Source organism: Lolium rigidum, chromosome 5 (genome assembly GCF_022539505.1).
Source record: "Lolium rigidum isolate FL_2022 chromosome 5, APGP_CSIRO_Lrig_0.1, whole genome shotgun sequence".
In the NCBI taxonomy this organism is placed as follows: domain Eukaryota; kingdom Viridiplantae; phylum Streptophyta; class Magnoliopsida; order Poales; family Poaceae; genus Lolium; species Lolium rigidum.
The window spans coordinates 157,169,413-157,178,500 of NC_061512.1; positions in this window are offsets into that span (position 1 = coordinate 157,169,413).

Here is a 9,088-nt window from a genome sequence, read left to right on the forward strand (position 1 = left end):
GAAAAGACTTAATTAACAAGTTTTAAATAATTAAATTTTTATTAAAAATAAAAATTTCATTTTATATTTTTATTGGATAGGGCTTACTTTGATAAGAATTTGGATATCTCATTTATATTTTTCTGAGTTAAAATGGATTTTATAAATATTTGCAAAGTTTCAGTAATTATTGAATTTAAATTAAAAATAAATCTACTAAACCTACCTGGACAGAACACACCCACAGTCTATGACTGGTGGGGTCGTGTCCACCTCATCCGCCACGGGGCTTTGACCAAGTCAAATTTGCCACCGTGGCGAGGAGGTTGCTGGCCAGCGGCCAGACGAGATCGGCGCCGGCGATACGGCGCCCGTGCGGACGGAGAACTAACTCTATTGGACCCAGCGCGTCATGGTGAGTTGAATTGTGGTCGCGCCGCCCGCTAATGACCACCGGAGCATGGTCGGCGGTGAGGTGTTGCGGCGGCGGATACGATCGATCGTCGCGGAGCATGCTACGACACGTAATTGAGCTCGGCGAGCATGCTAGGATGCTCAGGAGCTCACCAGGGTCACGCCAGGCTTGACGGCGAGGTCGGAGCGGGCCTGAGTCACCGGATTGAGCCATTACCGGCGTCGGAGAAGACGGCCAGGCGTGGTCGATTGGAGGCGCGTCAGCTCGATTCCTGGCGTACGGTGACCATGTCGAGGACGGCGGTCGCAGTGGTGGTCACGACGGGGCCTGGGGAGGCTCCATTCGTCGCCGGCGAGAATCGGCCGACAACTAGGGTTTCGGTATCGGGAAGAAATCAAACAGAGGGGGAAAGAATTCGGGCCAGTGTTCGTCGCGGTGCTTTTTATACGGCGTTGGAGCGTGCCTCGTCACGCCTTCGGACGAGGAGGGATCGACAGCAGCGACGGGAGGTTGAGCATGGCTTCGTGCTGTCGTCCATGCGTGATGAAAGGATGAGGACGAAGCCCCCTCTCGTTGATATTTCACGAAGAGGTATGGTGGGCTGGATTGGGCTCCGACTGTTGGGCTGGTGCTGGACTGCTGGTGGGCTGCTCGGCCAGGTGAGCCAGGTAAGTCCTTTTCTATTTTCTCTTTTATTTTATGTTTTTTAATTCTATTTTGAATTCATATTTTAACTCTTTTCTATTTTGCAGGTGTCTCAATTATGTTAATTCAATGAAGAGTTAGTGTAATGATTATTACACCACTTTCTTATTTGAAGAAAGTATTTTATATTTGATTGAATTTCATACATGTGGGATTACTCATAATAACAAATAGGCATGAGTTTATAATCTCATTTTTAAATTTCCAATTTTTCTTGTGAATCAAATCTGTTTGGAATTATCAGAATTGAGAATTTCTACTCTAAGTGTTTTAGAATTTATCATTAGGGTTTGATCTCTTAATTGAGAATTTAGTTCCTTGCATATGATTTTATGTGAATCCTTATTTATTAAGATCTTGTAGTTTTGATTATAACCCTATTTCAAGGTTAGCACTATTATTGTATTTTAATAGCACCTTGAAATACTTAGAGTAATACTACTCTCATTATGGTTTGATCTTAGTTATAAAGATGAGTGGTTGATTACCACACATATGGTTTCAATTATAAGAGGTTGCACAAGATTTTCTTATGTTCACGAATTGAAGCATAATATTTAATTAATGTGCAATTCTAGGGTTCTAATGTTATTTACCTAATGACACATGGGTTGGAACTTAATTGTGGTTTAGGTTTATAATTATGATCACCCAAGTGATGCACAAACTAGGGTTGAGATATAATTCTAGGTTGTAGAGATGAGATTACCCATGTTGCATTGGCTAGGTTTAATCTCCCCTATGCATGATAAAATGGTTACTTGCTTAATATTTCATGTGCTCCTCTAGTTACTAAGGATCTGAGAATTGGTTCTATCTTATATCAGTGGTTTTCTATTATTATCTTTAATCTATCATTAAAGTAACTAGGGTGTCTATGGTTCTTTTTATAGTTAACTTTGGTTATAAGGATGAATGGTTTCTCACCATATAAAGTATAATGTTTAACTCTAAGGTTTTCTTATGTTCTTTAATTGAGGAATGAATGAAATATATATGCGGTAGGATTCTACTTATGATCACCAAATGATTCACAAGTTTAGGATTGAGATATAAGCCTAGGGTTGCTTACTAGTGATCTCCCTATAATTTTATGTGGTGAATGATATCTACTTATCATATAGGGTTTAACTTATGGCTTATTCTTCTATTTCTCCATAGCATGGTCATGGCATTATCATGATCAACTTATTCTCAATGGCTTCTACTCTCAATTCTTAGAGTATATGATCATTACCCAATTTGTAATGATCAAAGGTTTGGCTTCCTAAAGTATCTCTCATGAACTAGATTTCTCACTTCTAAGATCAAGTATTGTATTGATCATCTAGGGTATAGTACTTCTATTTTATTTCTTGGATGGACATGGCTATGGTTTATTCTAGGGTTTATGGTGTACTCACAAGATCTCATTGGGTATGAAAAGGGTTGAGTTTCCACCTTGATATTTAGTTGAATTAATCTCTCCTTTACTTCACCAATTAATGGATATACTCTTGTTCCATTTGATATTTGGTTATCTCACCACTCCAAGAGGAAATGGTTTATCTCCTAATACTTTAGTTCAAAGGTTGTCCTTGATTCTTAAATAGGTAAATCTAGGATTGGTATGAATGATTTCTCCTACTTGGGAATGACTTGAATAATATCCCAAGATTATGTTCCAAAGATAATAATGTGATCATCATATCTAGGGTTAACATAAATGGGTTCTCTTTCTATGGCATATCTTGGATAATACCCTAGGGTTCTCCTTAAAGATGATGGTGTGAATGATTGGATATATATTCAAGGTTTAGTTCAAAGTTGACATTGCTTCTCTAATTAATATAGAACTCTCTCTCCTCTAGTTTTGATGTTTAATAATTTGGAATAGAGAAGAATGTGTCAAAAGGAAACTAGGGAACATTTCTAGAGTTGTTCTCCTTGTCATGATTCCAAGATTTAAGTGTAATGAATACCATGAGGTTCATGGTAGGAACATGGATTAGTTTAGGACATGGAAAAGATAAGATAAGAATAGTTTCTTTATTTTATTGTTACTTGATTTTCAATTGAGTAGGTGTTCATAAGTCATGGCAAGGGATTCCACATTAAGATCTTTTATAAAATCAAGTAATTGATCCTTGATTAAAGTATTGTTGGGTTAGTTTTAGTTCCATTTGATCTAACTCCTTAGATCAAATCATCTCTACCCAAAACAGGTTTTTAGCAAAGGTCACATTGAGGTTTATAGCACTGGACTTGATGAGCTACTTCAATTCCATCAAGGTCAAGTGAAACTTCAGTTACTGTGACTGTTTTACTTTAAAACGCGAAAATTCTCCGGATTTTCTATGCATGGATGCAATGCACACATCTGTTTCCTCTATTTTTGTAACCCCAAATACTGGGATATTACAATACGCAGGTACGCGAGAACTTGGGACTTCCACAACATGTGGTTGTCGCGACAGAGGCGCACGGTGACGACGATAGCGGTCGGCGGCAGTGCAGAGAGGGATGAAGAAAATGCCATGGTGGGCAAGGTCCAGAATTGGATATAGATCGAGAAGTGAGTCACACGTGTTACATGTAAAAACAAGAGAGATAGGGTCACGTTGTGATTCCTCTTATTAGGTCACCGGGCGCGTTATATTGGCACATTGCCGTGTCCTACAAGGTTTACAACCTACGGTATAAATACATCTTAGCAATAGTGACGGCTCTCAATCACCAAAAATAATTGTTTTTGAAAAAAAAAAGTTAAATAAATGTTGCCAGAATTTTTTAACAGGTCAGCTGTGATCAGGCGTATGTTACAATTTATTTCATACGATGAGGACGTTATGGGGTAACAAATGTTACAGGGTAAGCAGTAGGTGACTAAACGGCATGCCTGTTTATGATCAGATGTGACAAAGGAGAGTATATATCCTGCCAGTTCTTTGGGCGCGTTTTGATAATAAGTTTCATATTGGTACTGCTGTCCCGGTCCCACATCATGCACACGAGCATGTCCACAACGGTTGGCAAGAGAGAGATAATAGAAGGCGTCCAGTATGGATTGATGCAACTATGCAAGCACAGAATATGGCAAGAAACGCGGCTGAAAAATGCAAAAAAGAACGCTTTCACTCCTGAAACAAAATAATCCTGCATTTCCTTCCATTTGTAAATGTCCGGTATCTGGAATTGGTCGATCGCCCACTGTGTGCAGTGTGCTTTGCTATAAAAAACAACCCAACCATCATAGACGAGTACCTACAAACACATCTCCAAAGCATCCAGATCGGACCAGCCAATTCCTCTCTCGATCCTACTCTCCAAATGGTGTCTTCCTGCTCCTCCTCCGGCTCCACCGCGTCTGCCTACCCCGCTATCATGTCCCAGTCGCTTGCCATTCCTACGTCCACTCGCGTCCCGCCATCGTCGTCCAAGAACAAGGCGCAGGAGGTGGGCGTCCAGGGAGCGTTCAAGTGCAAGTTATGTCCTCGCGCTTTCAAGTCCGCTCGGGCGCGGGGCAGTCACCAGAAGGCGCACAGGCAGCAGCCCACGTCCCAGAAGAAGAAGAAGACGGCGGCGGCGAGCAAGGGCCGTCGTCCTGTTTGCGTTTGGCCCCGGTCAGGCATCTGGCCGTGTTCCTACGCCACAGCTCTGCGCAGCGCTTGTCTACGGGCATGGCCCTTCAAAGACTGGAGTAGCCACTACGACCTCTCTGTTCGCCCCGTGCCACCCTCGTTCCCTTGGCAAACGGGCACCAACACCGGCAGTCTTGCTGCGGCGCCGGCAGCCGGCGGGACTGGAGTTGAAGTTCATCTTCTAGGCCTGCAAGACGTGCGTGAAGCGAGTCTGGAAGAGCCTGCCGACGGAATAGACCTAACTCTGAAGCTCTAGAATTAGGGCTTGGATTGGTTTGGTCAACTCCAAGTTTAAATTGTTTCGTTGAGTTTGATTGTTTGAACTTCCTGTTTTCTCATGTCGTCTTAGAGTCTAGGTATGCTCGCATTAGTTGCCATGAATTCACTTATGCGCGGACTTAAATCAAAATCCTGATCGATCGATGTACCCGGTGACATTTTTGAAAGTGTAATTACATATATATCTTATCTTATTCTCTTATTCATTATGATGCGCTCTGTTGTTTGAAGTGAGGAGATCAAAACTAGCTGTTGACATTGGATATTCTACTTAATCTCCTAGATGACAGCTAACTGTTTTTCAAGCACAAATATTTTCTTGGGCCACTGAAGATGTTTGTTTCAGCTTCAGTTGTCATTCCATGGGCGATCTCACCAAACAAAACAAAATTTGGGTACAATAATGGATTGTGCTTTTCAAATCTGGCCCGAGAATGAAGAAAAGCTACTGTAATCTGGGCTAAGCCAAGAGCGAATAATTCCCCCTATCTGAAACCTGATTGTTCTCATGTAGCCTTTTTTTATGAGGGGAGTCATTCAGTTAGATGGAACCAAGTTTATTTACAGGGGGGGCTTCGGAGGAAGTCGAAGGAAAAGCAAAAGAAAGATCAGCAAAACAACCCTATCCCGCTAAGTCCCCAGGGTCGTGTGTAAAGGCGAAAGCCCGCTGCTCAATCTCCATGTGCACCATATGCGCGACATCTACATCAGTAGCGGTGCCAGCACCATAATGTTGTGATGTCAAACTCATATTACCTACACATTTTCAAATCTTTTACAACATTTTTTGGGATTTTTTTCATATGCATACAAAGGATTGGCCAAATTCCTGTGTAGTCATATGATCTACACCCGGCAGCGCTATGTTGGAAAAGACCCTCTGGTTACTTTCCTAGCTATTTCTCCATCTGGTCAATCAATAATCGGCTAAAAAAAGGCTCACCACTATAATGGTAGCATAGCATCTCCTGGCTGAAGATAATGGTTACACTATCTTCAGGGTGAAAACCTAAGATCTTTGGTCGGGCGACGACGGCGCTGGTACACCGTTTCCTTCTTGAAGGCCTCATTTTTGGAGATTCTGTATTTCAGGTGTTGTCTTGGTGGTGGTTGTATTGATGTTGCTAAGCCTAGGATGCTATAGCGGGACTTTTGTTTCTTAGTTTTCTTTTATTTTTTTTGACTGTGTACATCTGTACTGCCATTAGAGTGTTGCGTTGTTGCAGAGGCTAGATGTAATTGGTATCATATGATATTAATATATTCCCTTTATCAAAAAAATATAGAGGAAAAGTGTATGTGGCAATGCTGCAACACACATAAATCTTACAAGTCAAAACTCACACATCACGTGAACACTTGCGGAAAAAAAAATCATGAACACCCATGCCCCTACAACGTGAAATATATGTAATGCCAGACAACAACACACCTAGACAGGGTTAAGTTCGATTGAGTTGGGCAGATTGTCAACGTACGGTTTATGATGGTTAATTCTCTGCTCTATAAGTCATATGAGAGCTGGACGCAGCACCTGCTTTCCTGCAGAGGGGACTCTACCATGCTTACATGCAGCACAAGCACGGGTGATCCACCCTCGAGCTGTCGGCTGACTCGTCTCCCACCGCAGTCCGGTCAGATGAAGGTTCATCCGCTGATCCAGACGAGGGCAAGAGGCTCTTTGCCATTGTCCAGTCGATGCTGGTATACACCGGCTTGACTGAGAGCGGCTGCAGTAGTTCTTCAAGAAGGGCAAAAAATCATCTGGGAGTAGCAAGTCAAGCGGGAAAGACGAAGGGAGCAGTAAGTGGGAGGCCACGATGAAAGAAAGGATGAGCAACATGAAGGGAGATGGTGGGGCTATCGTGGCTCGAAGACATAACCTCATATGAAGATTTGCAGGAGGCCTTCGATGTCATGGGAGATGGTTGCAGGATGTATTCTCCAGTGGCTACAGAAAATGCGATGATTTTGTCCGGGCAGGCGGCAGCCATACAGTGATACAGTCTGGAAGGAGCTGAGAGGGGGTTTGTGTTCATATAAGCCACGATCCCTTTTTATTTTGTAGTAAAAGGCTACTTTTGTGTAGAATATGGCACTTGTAGATCAACTGGCCTTCCAAGGCCTTGGGAACGTAGTGTCGAGGAAACTGACGCGGTCGCGGCTGCTCGAGAAGGAAAAGAAGTGGGCTAAGTCATTTTTGAGCACACCGTCCCAAGCCGAGAAGAATATGCCTGACGACTATGGACGTGAACTTCGTAGGCAAGCACTCATATTGAAGGAGAAGACAGAGTTGGCGGAGAAGGAGAAAAAAAGCGGGAAACAAGTTGCCCAGCTCGGGGAACAAAATAAACAATCGATCCCCCCGCTCATAGTGAAAGCCGTCGGTCCGGATCAGGGGCGGAGACAGGCCCCAGGCCACCCTGGCCATGGCCCGGGGCGTGGTTGATTGTTTCTTCGTTGACTGTAGCAACAGTACCGTACTGTAGCATACTGTAGCTACAGTGCACTGCAGGTGGCCTGGGGCGTCTTGAGATCCTGGCTACGCTGATGGTCCGGATGCTGAACTAATGGACCCCATTATCATAGCAGCTGCGGCAGCACAGTGAATGACTATAACGGGTGCCAGAGAAAAAGCGGTCGAGATCGGTATGACTCTTCGTGCAGTGTTAGGCCTTGAGGAGGCGTCAATGAGTGAGGTAGAAATTACATATGTGCCGAATGAGCCTCTCGTCGAGCCTGCGGAAGAGGATCTACCAGCACAAATGCAAAATCTGCTACGTTGGTACAAGGGTTACATAAAAAAATAACGCCGGCAAAGAATATATTTATGCGGAAGTTAGACATGAGCATCACTTCAAACATTACTATGTAATAGTTCATCTGAGTAAATTGTTCCGGCTGTTCAATCTGCGCGAGCTCGACAAATCTATCATCAGTTGCTACATTCTGTAAGTGATTTATTTCTACCCCATCTCGTTCATTGCCTGCACTATATGTATTGTTCTAACTATATTGTTATGTACGCTATTATGCAGAATGAAGATTGGGGAATACCAAAAAAGGAACATTCATGATGTTGGGTTCATTGACCCGCACATCGTTAATGGATATGTGTTAGAAAAACACCCCCGCGACGTGGAGCAAGACCTGTTTGATTTTCTTACAAAGCAGCATCTCAAAAGTCAAATTCTATTTCCTTACCATTTTGGGTGAGTGTTTCTGTCTTGAGCACATTCTCTTTTGTTTACTCCATGCATGGTATGTCTAATCGATGAGTTATGCATGACCTGTGCATGTATCGTGTCCGCAGGTTCCACTGGATTCTGCTCATAATTGAATTTCACACCTCCAGAGTTCTCGTCATGGACTCTCTGAATATGGATCCAAAGCTTTGGGTCAACATGAGACATATGATGCAAAAGTAATTATTTTCAATCATTTGCGCTCTATATCGATCGGCCTCTTTCGTTCATTTCCTAATATCAAGTAACTAATAACTCCCTTGTTCATTTAATTTTCTTTGCTCTGTAGGGTTTGGAGACGGTTCACAGATGAAACGGTCGGTGAATTCAAAAAAGAGCTAGAATTTAGAAAGGTACTGTCTGGGGATGTTCAGCCACCAGGGACCGATCTATGTGGATACTATGTTTGTGAGTTCATCCGGAGATACACCTCTGAGCGGAAGCCGTCGGAGAACAACGTCAAGAGGAATAACTTGCGGAAGACGCTTAGTCCAGAAGCTCGCTTCCGACCAATTCAAGAGGAACTAGCAGGATTTTTGATGAGGGAAGTCCTCCATCCTAAAGGAGAACACTATTACGAGGATGTAGAACTTCTGATGCCGTAAATTATGTATGGAAACTTGTTCGAAATTGTATATGGTATATATTGTATATTCCTCTTGAATTCTTCTTTGTTCTAATTTCGAACTTGTTTGAAATTGTACATTCATATGCATGTATATAGTAGCGTAGAATATGTGAAACTCCTTCAAAATTAAAATAAAACACAAAATAAAATATAAAAGAAATAAAAAAACGAATTAAAAAGAATCCAGATTTAGGGGGGGGGGGGGGCTAAAACCGTA